The sequence below is a fragment of the Rattus rattus genome, chromosome X (assembly GCF_011064425.1).
Source record: "Rattus rattus isolate New Zealand chromosome X, Rrattus_CSIRO_v1, whole genome shotgun sequence".
NCBI lineage: Eukaryota > Metazoa > Chordata > Mammalia > Rodentia > Muridae > Rattus > Rattus rattus.
The window spans coordinates 58,905,238-58,920,829 of record NC_046172.1 but is presented as its reverse complement, the minus strand read 5'-3'; the positions used below and the strand labels follow the sequence as shown (position 1 = coordinate 58,920,829).

General features: G+C 42.8%; 1 protein-coding gene across 1 annotated transcript in view; it reads left to right on the top strand.

The window, feature by feature from the left end:
* The window catches only part of Taf1 (TATA-box binding protein associated factor 1), a 97,191-nt gene extending 82,991 nt beyond the window's left edge, over positions 1-14,200 (top strand). Inside the window, 1 exon segment of the mRNA XM_032889549.1 lies at positions 14,178-14,200. The gene's annotated coding sequence lies outside the window, so the exon portion shown is untranslated.
* Positions 14,201-15,592: the final 1,392 nt, after the last annotated feature.

Sequence of the window (15,592 nt, the reverse complement as noted above, 5' to 3'; positions counted from 1 at the left end):
CAGTGCTTCAGTCTCTGTGTGTTCATCCGAGCTGTTGTTTTAGAGGTCTTTGTTTTCCTGGTGTCCTCTATTCTCTCTGACACGTACACTCTTTCCCCTCCTCTTACTTAGGGATACCTAAGTTCTGAGGCTCTGAGGGGACAGATTTGATGGTGACATCCTATTTAGAGTTGTGTGTTCCAAAGTGTGTGTGTGTGTGTGTGTGTGTGTGTGTGTGTGTGTGTGTGTGTGTGTGTGTGTGATGTCATGTCTGGGTGTGGGTCTCTATTCTCATCTGCTATAGGAAGCTTCTCTAAATGATAGCTAGTGATCTGGTTTCCAGAAAGACTCTTTTTTTTTTTTTTTGTAAATAAAGTGTCTATCATTAGCAAATGGGATTGAATAATAAGATGTCCATTCAATAGAAAACTACACAGTTGTTAGTAAGGAAAACATATGATGTGCTAGTATGGAAAGATCCTTGAAAAAATAAATCATAAAATAGGGTTTGATTTCATTTAAGGAGCAAAGGAGGATATTAGTCTATGCTCATGTATTTATAGAGTAGAAAATTATTGAGCAATATGCCCTTTGAACTGCTGACACCTCAGATTGAGATGGAATGGGCAGGGTTCATTCTTTTTTTTTTTTTATTAACTTGAATATTTCTTATATACATTTTGAGTGTTATTCCCTTTCCGGTTTCGGGCAAACATCCTTCCCTCCCTTCTTTATGGGTGTTCCTCCCACCCTCCCCCATTGCCGCCCCTCCCCCAACAGTCTAGTTCACTGGGGGTTCAGTCTTAGCAGGACCCAAGCAGGGTTCATTCTTGACTCTAAACTTTTCAGTTTTAGTTTTAATTTGGTGTGTGTTTGTTATATGTACTTGAAAGTATAAATCTGTGTGGAGGCCAGAGATTGATGTCAGATATCTTTACCTAATCATGCTCCAACATTATTTTTTTGAGACAAGGTATCTTGGTGAAATGGAGGCTCACTGATTTGGCTAGACTAGCTGGCCAGAAAACTCCAAAGATCTTCCTGTCTCTACCCTATTTTCCACCATCACCTTGGTTAAAGATATGCACCACTTATGCCTGGCTTTTTACCTGGGTTCTGGGGCCTGCCAAGCCTAAAGACCTAAATTCAATCTCTGACACCTAAATGGTAGGAGAAAAGTGCTCCCCAAAGTTGTCCTTTGATCTCCACATACATGGTGTGGCATGCATGCATATTCAGGGACGGACTGAAGAAGCTGAAGAGGTTTGCAACCCCATAGGAAGAACAATATCAACTAACTGGACTAAACCACCACCCAGACAGTACACATGGATAGATAGACCCATGGTTCCAGTTGCATATGTAGCAGAGGATTGCCTTATCTGGCCTTATCAGGCCCTTAGTCCTGTGGAGGCTTGTTGTCCCAGCATAGAGATGGTAGGGTGGTGAGGTGGGACTAGGTGGGTGGGTGGGGAGCAGGGGGATGGGGATAGGAGAGGGGGTTTGCAGAGGGGAAACTGAAAAGGGGGACAACATTTGAAATGTAAATAAATAAAATAACCAATTAAAAAAAAGAGAGAGAACACCAGTGAGATAAATATGGTTCTGGGCATCAAAACTCAGGTCCTCAGGATGACAAGGTAGGTACTGCCAGAACTATCTGCCTATCTGCTCAGTCCTGTTGTGTCTGTTAAGACTAATTTATTTCTGGGTAATCCAGGCTGCCTTGTTCTCTTTTGTAGTTGGTTGGTTGGTTGGTTGGTTTAGTTTTGGTTTTGGTTTGTATGTTTGTTTTTGTTTTGAGACAGGGTTTCTCTATGTAGCCCTGGCTGTCCTAGAACTTTCTCTGTAAACCAGGCTACCCTTGAACTCTGATCTACCTGCCTCTGCCTCTAGAGTACTAGGATTAAAGAAATGTGCCATCATACTCAGCAACAGTGTGTGTGTGTGTGTGTGTGTGTGTGTGTGTGTGTGTGTGTGATATTTGTACATGTAAACACATATCACACTTATGCGAAGGTCAGAGAACAACTTTATGGAAAGAATTGTTTCTTGCCTTCCACCTTGATGTGGGTTATAGAGAATAAACTCAGGTTATCCAGTTTGTTCCTTAAGTGTTTTAGCCACTGAAGCATCTTGCTATCTTCCTGGTTTTCTTGATATTTTTAAATGACCACTGAGGATAGGGGAGCTAGAGCTGGCTAGAGCTCCATCACGAAGTCAATGGGCATTTGATATACAAGAGAAGTACTGTTTCATTTTATTTTGGTATCTTTGGGCTTGAGGAGAGATAGGAACTCTGTTTATAGTCCTGGACTATCCTGGAGCAAACTAAGTAGCCAAGGCTAGCCTCAAACTCAATTACCTTCCTGCCCCAGCTTTCTAAGTGCTAAGATTACAGGTATTTGCCACCAGGGTCAGCTCAGTGTTCATTTTAAATGATAACAATTTATTTGTGCTTTTTTTTCTCTCCAGAGGTTCTTAGCAAGACAGTTGTCAAAGTATAGAAGTAGAAAATACATTGTGTACCAGGCTAGGTGGTGCACATCTTTGATCCCAGTGCCCAGGAGGCAGAGGGAGAGGCAGAGGCAGGCAGTTTTCTCAGTCCAATACCAGGCAGGGCTACATTGTGAGAGACTCTGTCAAAAAATAGTGTAAGGTCCTGGTTGTAAGAGATAGGTTGGTGAAGAACCTCCACTTGGAAGGCAGTCTGGGCAAGAACATCACATTCATCTTTGGTTTTGCCTTTTTTTTTTTTTTTTTTTTTGAGATAAGGTCTCACTATAGCTCTGGCTACTGGCTCTCCCAGAACTCACTATGCAGACCAGGCTGACTTCAAACTCACAGAGATGTCCTGACTCTGCTTCCTGAGTGCTGGAACTAAAAGAGTGCACCAATTTTATTTTATTTTGTATATATGAATATTTTGTCTTTATGTATGAAAGTGAACCTGCAATGGGCAGAAGAAGGCATAAGATCCCCTGTAACTGGAATTATGGATGGCTAGAAGCAAGTCAAACTCCTCTGCAAGAACAATAAATTATCTTAAACCCTGAGACATCTTTAAGACTGTGATGGCAGTGATGAGGCTAACCTGGGTTATATTAGCAATTCCCTGTCTCAAACATTCTTAAAAATAATTTTGGGGTTGGGGATTTAGCTCAGTGGTAGAGCGCTTGCCTAGGAAGCGCAAGGCCCTGGGTTCGGTTCCCAGCCCGAAAAAAAAAAAAAAAAAAAAAAAAGAACCAAAAAAATAATTTTGTATGTTTTGTACACACACACACACACACACACACACATATATATATATATATATATATATATATATATATATATATATATATATGCAGTGTTATATTTACACACGTGTGTATGTATGAAAGGACAACCTGCAGGAGTCTCTTCTATCACACGGGTCCAAAGTGTTGTGAAAGTGAGGGGAATGAAGGTGTTAGGTTAATGGTCATCTAATATTTTGCGGCATAGCTGTCATTGGCCTATATGCATTAACTTGGGCAAAATCAAAGTACTTTTTACAATTAGAAGGTGTAGGACTGGTATAGCCCAATGGCCATCCATAGAATGCATGCCCTAGTATATGTGAAGCTCTGCATCTCATCTCTCCACTGCTAGGAAAACAACTTTTGAAATTATGATAAGCAATGAAAAGAATACTTTCGGAACTGGCCAGAGAAGTATGTGTAAATGAAGATTCACTGTTTTGAGGGAAGCCAAAGGAAGAGTCTTTCAAAGGATAGATGGTTCACAGCTTCTGATACTTATGAATGGCCAGTCACATAAGGCCTGAAAGTTATGATTTGGATGTGGAAATGGAAGAGTCTAGGAAAAGCAGTTTCTTTGGAATTGTGAGTACAGAAACCAGATGGCAGTATCATTTCTAGGAGCTTGGTTTGGGTGTGTTTACTTGATCTAACCCAATCCTGAACTGTTTTTTTTTTTAAACTCAGATTTTATTCCTGCTGGTCCACCCCCCAAGAGTTCCACATCCCATACCTCCTTCCTGTCCCCACCCTACCTACCCCACCAGACCTCTAAACTTCCTGGGGCCTCCAGTCTCTTGAGGGTCAGGTGCATCTTCTCTGACTGAACCCAGACCCGGGAGTCCTGCTGTATATGTGGTGGGGGCCTCATCTCAGCTGGTGTGTGCATGCACCAGGCATGGTTGGTGATCCAGGGTCTGAGAGATCTCGAGGGTCCAGGTTAATTAAGACTGCTGGTCCTCCTACAGGGTTGGCCTCCTCCCTAGCTTCTGCCTGCTTTTCCCCTAATTCAACCAGAGGGATCAGCAGCTTCTGTTCATTGTTTGGGTGCACATATCTGCATCTGACTCTTTCAGCTGCGTGTTGCATCTTTTGGAAGGTAGTATGATAGGTCCCTTTTTGGAGCGCCCCATAGCTTTAGTAATGGTGTCAGGTTTTGGGGCCTTCCCTTGAGCTGGATCCCCCTTTGGGCCTGTCGCTGGACCTTCTTTTCCTCAGGCTCTTCTCCATTTCCATCCCTACATTTCCTTCAGACAGGAAGAATTATGGGTCAGAGCTATGGCTGTGGGATAGCAATCCCATCTCTCACTTGATGCCCAATCTTTCTGCTGGAGTTGGGCTCAACAAGTTCCTTCTCCCCACTGAGGGCCTTTCATCTAGGGTCCCCTCCCTTTGAGTCCTGAGAGTCTCTCACTTTCCAGGTCCCTGGTACATTCTAGAGGGTCTTCCTAACCTCCTTCCTCCTGAGGTCACCTGTTTCCATTCTTTCTGCTGGCCCTCAGGGCTTCAGTCCCCCACCAATACCAGATCATGTTCCCCTCTCCCCCCATCCCCTTTCCCTCCCAGGTCCCTCCTCCCCCCACTTGTGGTTGCTTTCTTCTCCCTTCCAAGTGGGACTGAGGTATCCTCACTTGGACCCATCAGCTTGTTGACCTTTTTGAGTTCAGTGGTCTGTATCTTGGGTATTCTGTCCTTTGGTGGGGGGGCTATTATCCACTTATTAGTGAACTTTTTTATGAAAATAACTATTTCCATTTTGCAAATAAGGAAACTCATTTATGTTTATACAAGGAGAAATAATTAGGCTTGGGTTGGAGGATTACTTTTTTAAGTATGTATGTATGTATGTGTGTGTGTGTGTGTGTGTGTGTGTGTGAGAGAGAGAGAGAGAGAGAGAGAGAGAGAGAGAGAGAGAGAGAAAGAGAGAGAGAAACAGACAAGACAGACAGATTCATACATTGTATTCACTAGAAACAAACCCTGCTTCCTGGACATTGTGAATCCTAGTAAGATTTGTCTTTATCCTAAAAGTAAGGGTAAACCAGTAGCTGTAGCATAAAACCTGGAAAGGTTACCTTTAGCTTGTGTTGGCAATTTGATGTGAAATGGCTGTGGTTGGGCTGGAAGAATGGCTTAGATTAAAAGAATAGTTTGCTCTTGGAGAAGACTAGAGTTTGATTCCCCAGTGGGGCAGCTCACAACTCCAAGTAACTGGCTCTGCAGGCATGTGCCTTCCTGCATATAACTTCCCACCCCCACATACATATCATTTTAAAAGAGAATTGTTTTTTAAGAAAATAGGCTAAGGCTAAAGACATGGCTCTGCAGTTAAGAACATTGACTACTCTTCCAGAGGACCAAGGTTCAAATTCTAACACCCACATGGCAGCTCACAGCTGTCTGTAACTCCAGTTTCAGGGGATCCAACACCCTCATACAGGGGTATATACAGGCAAAACACCAGTTACCAGGGTACATAAAATAAAAAGAAATAATTTTTATTTGTTTTTTTATTATTTATTTATTTAATGTATGTGAGTATGCTGTAGCTGTCTTAGACATACCAGAAGAAGGTATCAGATCCCATTACAGATGGTTGTGAGCCACCATGTGGTTGCTGGGAATTGAACTCAGGACCTCTGGAAGAGCAGTCAATGTTCTTAACTGCAGAGCCATCTCTTTAGCCTTAGCCTATTTTCTCTTTTAAAAGAATCTTTCTATCCCAAAAGAAATCACTTTTAAAAATTAAATATATATATATGCAGGGGACCCAGTGCAGACCTGTGTGGGCCCTGTGCTTGCTGCTTCAGTCTCTGTGGGTTCATGAGCTTTGCTCAGTTGTTCTACAGGTGAAGAACAAGACAAGCTCGTCCACTCTACCCATACCTAATAGTACTTGAAGTCTTAGCTAGAGCAACAAGACAACTTAAAGGAGACCAAGGAGATACAAATAGAAGGGGAAATGTTGAAGTATCTTTATTTGCTGATGATATGATAGTATATATAAATGACCCTAAAAATTCCACCAGAGAACTACTAAACCTGATAAAAACGTTAAGCAAAGTAGCTGGATATAAAAATAACTCCAAAAAAATCGGTAGCCCTCCTATATACAAGTGACAATCGGACTGAGAAAGAAATCAGTGAAATAACACCCTTCATAATCGCCTCAAGTAATATAAAATATCTTTGGGTAATTTTAACCATGCAGGTAAAAGACATCTATGCTGTTTTTCTTAAGCTCTCTTCATCTCTGTGCTACAAAAAAAAAACAAAAACAAAAAAAAAAAAAAAAAAAAAACCAAAAAAAAAAACACTGATTCTGCCTGGAATCCCAGCACTGGGGAGGCTGAGGCAGGACAATAAGTTTGAGTCTAGCCTGGAGTACACACAACCCTGTCTCAAGAAAACACACACACACACACACACACACACACACAGAGAGACAGAGACAGAGAGACAGAGAGATAGAAACTGAGACTGATAGTCACCAATTTAGCTCCTGAGTCAGAATGTCTGTGGGAAAACCGTGCTGATCTGTGTTCCAGAGGCTCAGAGCCTCCCATGTGCTGGGCAAACATGTCCTTCCAGGTGACTGTGATTCGAGAACTTTGGTGAACTGTTTTAGCAGCACTCCCAAGTGAGCACTATCTTGTACAGAAGTTGCTCTTTCTCTAGTAGGCATCACAATGGGCATAAGTTGATGTGATACATGAGTGTGGGGGGGGGCTTGGAGTGTGGTTGGTAACATGCACACCTGTTATTCTGCTGCTGATAATCCCTAAAGCATTGTGGGATGAAAAATGTCCCTTTGGTAAGTAAACAAAATGTAAGATCATAATTTTTGTGTACCTTTTTGTTTATTTTTATTTATATGTATGTGTCTCTGTGGACACCTGGGGTGCTAGATGTCCCTGGAACTGGAGTTACAGGAAGTCATAAGGTGCCTGATGTGGGTGTAAAAAATTGAACTGAGATCCTCAGAAGAGCAGTGTATGCACTTACCCACCAAGCCAGGTCTGTAGCACCATAGACTCATAACTTTTAAATTGTAAGATGCATTTTACTGAAGATTTAAGCCTTTGTGTCTTGGTTCATAATAGTAAAGATTTTAATAGATTTATTATTTTTATTCGTGTGTCTGTATGAATGTATGCTGTGTGTGTGTGACCAGCCATGGTTACAGTGAGACCTTGTCTCAAAAAAAAAGAACATAGCCCAACTTGATTCATATGTAATTACTTACAGTAATCCTGTAACATGTTTCAGAAGTGGTTAAATAGCAAAATAAGTGGAATTAATTTACATTTTAGTGACTAGGGGGATATCATATAGATGATGACAAAATTGCCTGCTCTTGTATTATCTTCTTATGAAATTAGGATTCCTAAGAGAAGGAAATAGCTATATTGAAAAAGTAGAAGTAAATACGTGGTCAAAAGTAGAAAAATTGCTGGACATAACGGTGCATGTCTTTAATCCTAGCATTTGGGAAGCCAAGATAGGCGGTTGTGAGTTTGAGGCCAGCCTGACCTACAGTTCTAGGATAGCCAGGGCTACACACAGAGACCCTGTCTCAAACAAAAAATAGTTACTAGAAATTCTTCTTCAGGAAAAGATGGCTCAGGGGTTAAAAATACTGGTTGCTCTTCCAGAGGCGCTGGGTTCAATTCCCAGCACTGAAATGGCAGCTCACAATTGTCTGTAACTCCACTTCCAGAGAATTCAACCCATGGTGTACAGATACACATGTAGGCAAAAAGACCCATCATATAAAATAAAAATAAAGGTTTAAATTTTTTCCTGGGGCTGAAGAGATGGCTAAGCAGTTAGGAGCACTGACTGCTCTTCCAGAGGCCCTGAGTTCCATTCCCAGCAACCACATGGTGGCTCACAACCATCTGTAATGGGATCTGATGCCCTCTTCTGGTGTGTCTGAAGACAGTGACAGTGTACTCATATACATAAAATAAATGAATCAATTTTTTAAAAACATTCTCTCATTAATTAATCATTTAATTAATTAACTAAAATTAAATAAACTTATTCATTCACTTTACAGCCTGATGGAAGGCCCTTCCCTCTTCTCTCAGTCCCATTTTCACACCCCTTCCCCAACCCCTCCCCTTTTCCTCGGAGAAGGGGAGTACCCCCCACCCAGTCTCAACCCACCCTGGTACATCAAGTTGCAGCAGGACTAAGTGCATCCTCTTTTTAAACATGTATTTATTATGTATGCAGGTTTCCGCCTGCATGTGTGTCTGTACCCCAGAAGAGGGCACCAGATCTCATTATAAATAGTTATGAGCCACCATGTGGTTGCTGGGAATTGAACTCCAAACCTCTGGAAGAGCTGCCAGTGCTCTTAACTGCTGAACCACCTTTCCAGCCCAATTAAAAAATATTTTTACAAAGAGAAATTTTTCTTCAGAAGTCTTAATATTGTTCAAATTTGAAGAACAAATGTTCTGCCAGGCAGTGGTGGTGAATGCCTTCACGCCCTGTTTTCAGAAGACAGAGGCAGGTGGATCTCTGAGTTCAAGGCCAGCCTGGTCTACAGAACTAGTTCCATGACAGCCAAGGCTATACAAAGAAACCCTGACTCAAAAAAGAAAAACAAACAAACAAGAATTAATGTTCTAAGGGGTTGGGGATTTGGCTCAGTGGTAGAGCGCTTGCCTAGGAAGCGCAAGGTCCTGGGTTCGGTCCCCAGCCCTGGAAAAAAAAAAAAAAGAATTAATGTTCTAGGTGAACATAAAAACAGATATATACATATCCATAGTTAAATAGTCCCGTATTTTTAGATTAAGAATCATAAGCAATTTGCAGACTGGGCCAACACATTTTTCTTGCTTGAAGTACCCTTTCCATTCTTTCTACCTCCTCCAGCCTTGGAAGGGAAATGCCAGCTTCCTGTGTTTTCTGGACCAGAAGTAAGAAAACATTTTAGGGGCTGGGGATTTAGCTCAGTGGTAGAGCGCTTACCTAGGAAGCGCAAGGCCTTGGGTTCGGTCCCCAGCTCCAAAAAAAAGAACCAAAAAAAAAAAAAAAAGAAAGAAAACATTTTAGCAAAAGTCCACATTCCAGATCCAAATGCCTTAGAAATGTGAGGCTTGTGACATGTTGCAGTCTTTGTCTAACTGAGTGGCTCTCACTATTGGTGACCTTGAACAGTTTACTTGGGGTTCCATTCCTCAGCTATCTGTCAGGGTCAGCATTTCAGAGGTGACTGTCAGTAAAGCTGGCTGTGACTAAAGCTGCTGTGATTTAGATGTGGCTTGTTTGTGCCCCCAAGGAGCTCACATTCTTTGCTTGGTTCCAAGTGCGGCATGGTTGGGAGATGGTGGGATCTTAACTGAGGCTTACTAGTTCATTAAGAGTGCTGCCCCCAAAAGAGACTCAAATATTATCTAGAGTGCCAGGCAGAACCTGAGGTGGTGAATTTGTAGAAAGGAGTAAGACTAACTCTCTCACCAATCTCTACCTCTCACATGAACTGTCAGCATGATACCATCCTTCATAACGAAGGAATTGATATTGTTACCCAAGCTTGACCTTTCTTCCAAAATTAAGAACTAAGTAGGGGTTGGGGATTTAGCTCAGTGGTAGAGTGCTTGCCTAGCAAGCACAAGGCCCTGGGTTCGGTCCCCAGCTCTGAAAAAAAGAAAAAGAAAAAAAAAGAGTTAAGTAAACTTGTGGTGGTTTGCATGTGCTGGGTCCAGGGAGTAGTACTATTAGGAAGTGTGGCCTTGTTGGAGTAGGTGTGTTACTGTGGGTGTGGGCTTTAAGACTCATCCTTGCTGCCTGAAGTCAGTCTTCTGCTAGCAACTTCCAGATGAAGATGTAGAACTCTCAGCTCCTCCTGCACCATGCCTGCCTGGATGCTGCCTTGCTCCTGCCTTGATGATACAGGACTGAATCTCTGAACCTGTAACCCAGCCTCAAATAAATGTTGTCCTTTATAAGAGTTGCCTTGGTCATGGTGTCTGTTCACAACAGCAAAACCCTAACTAAAACACTTGTTTTCTTAGAAAACTAGATAGCTTCATGCATTTTGTTAGAGTGATGACAGATTGATTAGTCATTAGTATACTGGCATATAGTAAGCATCTATATGCCAGTATACTTTTGTCAACTTTTATCTCTTCAGAATAAGCAGAAGTTCATAGATTTAGAACAGTGGGAGTTAGTCTGTTCTTGCTTTTCCATGTTTTGTTTTGTTTGTAATAAGAGTTCATGTAGCTGAGGCTGGCCTGGAACTCCTGATCTTCCTGCTTTCAACCTCAAATGCTGTAATGACAGTTATATACCATAATGCCTGGCTTGGAGCTATTCTATTATCAACATGAAATATTTTAAAGATTTAAGTCACATGTAGTGGCCTACCCAGCTCCCCAGAGGCAGAGGCAAGTGGACTCTGTGTTTGATGCCAACCTGGTCTACAGAGCAACTTTCAGGTTAGCCAGGGCTATACAGAGAGGCCTTATCTCACAAAATCAAAATACAAAAACAAAGAAGGGAGAAGGGAAAGAAAGAAAAGAGAAGAGAAGAAGGATGTTTAAGAACACTTGCGGGGTTGGGGATTTAGCTCAGCGGTAGAGCGCTTGCCTAGGAAGGGCAAGGCCCTGGGTTCGGTCCCCAGCTCCGGGGGGAAAAAAAAAAAAAAAAAAAAAAAGAAGGAGTGAAGAACACTTGCTGCGGGGTTGGGATTTAGCTCAGTGGTAGAGCGCTTGCCTAGGAAGCGCAAGGCCCTGGGTTCAGTCCCCAGCTCCGAGGGGAAAAAAAAAAAAGAACACTCGCTGCTCTAGCAGAGGCCTTAGGTTTCGTTCCCAGCACCCACATGGCAGTTCAGAACTGTCTCTAATTCTAGTTCCAGGGGAACTGACACCCTCTGGCCTCCACAGGTGCCAGGCACAAATGCAGTGCACATACATACATGCAAGCAAATCACTTAAACATAGAAATACTGGCACTCTTCACATTCCTTATTTTAATAGGCGTTTTGGGGCGGCAGAGGGTGACAACTATGTGAGTCCCCGGACAGCTTCAAGCTCCAGGATAGCCAGGAGAGAGCCTGTCTCAAAAACAACAACAACAACAAAAAAAAAACTTAAAGAAGTAGTTATTTGTTTTGTGGAAATACACTGTATACTGTCATTGTCTTAAGACACACCAGAAGAGGGCACTTCAGATCCCATGTGAGTCACCATGTGATTGCTGGGAATTGAACTCAGGACCTCTGGAAGAGCAGTCAGTGCTCTTAACCACTGAGCCATCTCTCCAGCCCCCCAAAAACCTTTTTTTATAAAAGCCTAGGCTTCCCTGCCTGAGGCCATGTCCCTGGAGGGAAGCTCCTCTTCTCACACTCTGACCTAGCAAATTCCTTGGGCTTTAGTTTATCAGTAAACAAGAATGTCCAAGGCACTTTGGTGAATGTCTATAGTCCCAGCTACTTGGGAAGGCTGAGTCAGGAATGAGTGAATATCAAAGGTTGCCAGCCTAGGCAGCATAGAGATCATCTCAAGCAAAAAAAAAAAAAAAAAAAAAAGGGGATGCATGTGCAGTGCATATAGAATGTTTGGTTTACAATAAAGATTCTTTATGTGTCTGCGTGTGTCTGTGTGTGTGCATGCATGTTCTATGTGCATATGCATGCTTGAAGTCCAGGACTTCCTGAACACTGTGTGCTACCTCCAAGCTATCCCCGACATGTGCTCTTATACAGTCCTGGTGGGTATAAACTGGCACCTAGTCCTTCTACCATGTCATCTCTATAGTATGTTTTGACCTTTGCATGTTCAATATCTACTTTATCTACTTTACCAATGAACCCCAGGCCTAGAACAGAATTTTTAAACCTGGATGTGCACCATGCTTTGAGAAATTATTTTTCATCAATAGTTTTATTGAAAGAAAAGTAATTTTAATCTGGGTGTGGAGTTGCACACCTTTAAACCCAGTGTGTGGGAGGCAGAGGCAGGTGGATCTCTCTGAGTTAGAGGCCAGCTCAGTCTACAAAGCAAGTTCCAGGGCTGTTATACAGAGAAACCCTCTCTTAAAAAAAAAAAAAAAAAAAAAAAAAAAAAAAACCAGCAGGCTAGAAAGATGGTCAAGCTTTTAAAAGCACTGGATGCTCTTCTAGAGGACCCAGGTTCAATTCCCAGCACTTACATGACAATCACAACTGTCTGTAACTACAGTTCCAGGAGATCCAACACCCTTACACAGATATAACAACAATTCATAGAAAGAAATAAATAAATCAAAGAACAAAAAAAGAGACTTTTAAAGAATTTCAGATCCACAGGGAAGTTTTTATTTTCTTCTTCATTTGATACAAGGTTTCATGTAGTTCAGGCTGGCCTTGAACTCCTATGTAGCTAAGGGTGGGTCTTAAATCCTGATCTTCGTGCCTCCACCTCCCAAGTGCCAGGATTATGGGTGTGCACCAAGCCCACGAAGGACAGCAGAGAGTTGCTCTATAGCCCCTTTCTGCCTTCCCTCACATAATCATGATCCGTACCAAAGCCAGGAAGTGAGCCGTGGCAGTCTTCTGAGCTGTGTTTCTTTGTTCAGGTTTTACTATGTTTTGTACTAATGTCTTCTTTTCTATTGCAGAATCCAATCTGGAATCTCACATTACATTTATCTACCGTGTCTTTCATGACTAGTTTATTTTGGAAGGGTCCATAGCAAGTATTTTGTAGGTGTCTTAGTTAAGGTTCCATTGCATGGAGAGACACCATGACCATGGAAACTTTTAAAAAGGCAAATATTTGGGTTGGGGATTTAGCTTAGTGGTAGAGCGCTTGCCTAGCAAGCGCAAGGCCCTGGGTTCGGTCCCCAGCTCCGAAAAAAAGAAAAAAGAAAAAAAAGGCAAATATTTAATTGGGTCAGGCTTACAGGTTCAGAGGTTCAGCCCATTATCTTGGTAGGAAGCATGGCAGCATGCAGGCACACGTGGACCTGGAGCAGCTGTCTGAAGGCGGCCAGGAGGAGTCTTTCTTCCATGCTAGGAGACCTCACACCATACGTACCACGTCCACTTTACAGTTCTTTATGGACGGGAATCTAGCTGGTCTTGGACATCCTGAAAGCCACAGGCGTTTGTTGAGTAGTCCCCCAACACATCTGATTATCATACTCCATGTGAGGATACTTGTTTGAGATTTCTAGGCCTCTCTAAAATCAGATTTAGTGTGTCTGGCATGTAATCTTTGAAAATGCTTACACTTATTGATTGCATGGCTGTACATGCATTTAGGGGAACACTTGTGAAGGTCAAAGGAAGGCTTTTGGGAGTTGGTTCCCTCCTTCCACAAAGTCCTGAGGACTGGACTCAGGTCATCAGGCTATGGTAGCAAACACCTTTACCGGGTAAGACATCTCACCTGCCCAGAACTAGTATTAAAAGCTTCCCTAGTGACCCAGATGTTATGGTGCACAGGTGTAATCCCAGAACTCTGAAGACTGAGGCAGGAGGACTACTTTGAGTTCAAAGACAGCCTGTGTTACATATGTGTTATTAAAAGCAAAAGCAACTCTCTTCTCTCTTCTCTCTCTCCCCCTCCCCTCCCCTTCCCTCTCCCTCTCTCCTCCTCCCCTTTTCCTTCTCTTCTCTCTGTATGTGCCCTTTCTCTCTTTTTCTTCTCCTTTCCCCCCTCCCCATGATGAATCCCCTGCCGCAATCCTTGGGGCCAGTGAACTCGCCCAAGAGCAGCTTCCCAATACACTTTAAAATAATCTAAAACAGGGGTTGGGGATTTATCTCAGTGGTAGAGCGCTTGCCTAGCAAGCACAAGGCCCTGGGTTCGGTCCTCAGCTCTGAAAAAAAGAAAAAAAAAAATCTAAAACAAAACAGCAAAAGCAAAAACTCCAAAAAACTCTTCTCTAACCAGGCACTTACTTGTAGGGCAGAGGCAGGTGAATCTCTGTGAGTTCAAGGCCAGCTTGGTCTGTATAGCAAACTCCAGGTTAACCAAAACTATATGCATAGTGAGGTCCTGTCTCAAAAAAAAAAGTTACAAGAATGAGTGTTACCCTGAATGTACAGTGTCAAAGGAAGTCTGTACTGGCTAGTTTTGTGTGTCAACTTGACACAAGATGGAGTTATCACAGAGAAAAGAGTTTCAGTTGAGGAAATGCCTCCATGAGACCCAGCTGTAAGGCATTTTCTCAATTAGTGATCAAGGGAGGACCCGGCCCATTGTGGGTGGTGCCGTCCCTGGGCTGGTAGTCCTGGGTTCTATAAGAAAGCAAGCTGAGCAAGCCAGGGGAAGCAAGCCAGTAACATCTCTACATGGCCTCTGCATCAGCTCCTGCTTCCTGACTTCCTTTGGTGATGAACATCAATGTGGACAGTGTAAGCTGAATAAACTCTTTCCTCCCCAACTGCTTCTTGGTTCTGATGTTTGTGCAGGAATAGAAACCTTGACTAAGACAAAACCTGATGAGTGCTTTTGATGCCCTGGAACTGGAGTTACAGATAGTTGTGAGCCACCATGTGGTTGTTAAGAATAGAAACCTGGGGTTGGGATTTAGCTCAGTGGTAGGCGCTTGCCTAGGGGCGCAAGGCCCTGGGTTCGGTCCCCAGCTCGAAAAAAGAACAAAAAAAAAAAAAAAAAAAAAAAAAAAGAATAGAAACCTGGTCCACTGCAGGAGAAGCCAATGCTCTTACCTGCTCAGCCATCTTTCCAACCTCCAAATGGTCACCTTTTTTTCCAAGACAGGGTTTCTCTGTGTAGACCTGGATGTCCTGGAACTCACTCTGTACACCAGGCTGTCTTCAAATTTAGAGATCTTCCTGCTTCTGCCTCCCATGTGCTGGGATTAAAGGCATGTGCTGCCACAGGGCTTGGATATATTTTTATTTATTTACATTCAAGTGTTATCCCCTTTCCTGGTTTCCTTCCATAAACCCCCTATCCCATCCTTCCTCCCCCTTCTTCTATGAGGGTGTTCCCCCACCCATCCACCCACCCCTTCCCAAATGGTCACTTTTAATAGTGGCCTAAAGGCTGGCGAGATGGCTCAGTGGGTAAGGGCACTTGCCTCGAAAGCCTAATGAGGGGTTGGAGAGGTAGCTCAGCGGTTAAGAGCCCTGTCTGCTCTTCCAGAGGTCCTGATTTTAATTCCCAGCAACCACATGGTGGCTCACAACCATCTGTAATGGGATCTGATGCCCTCTTCTGGTGTGTCAGTGACAGGATGCTCATAAACATTAAATAAATAAATCTTAAAGCCTAATGAGCCAAGTTTAGTCTCTGGACCTAATATTATAAATTTGCCCTCTAACCTCTATGTGTGTACATCATGCACACATGGTAACACAT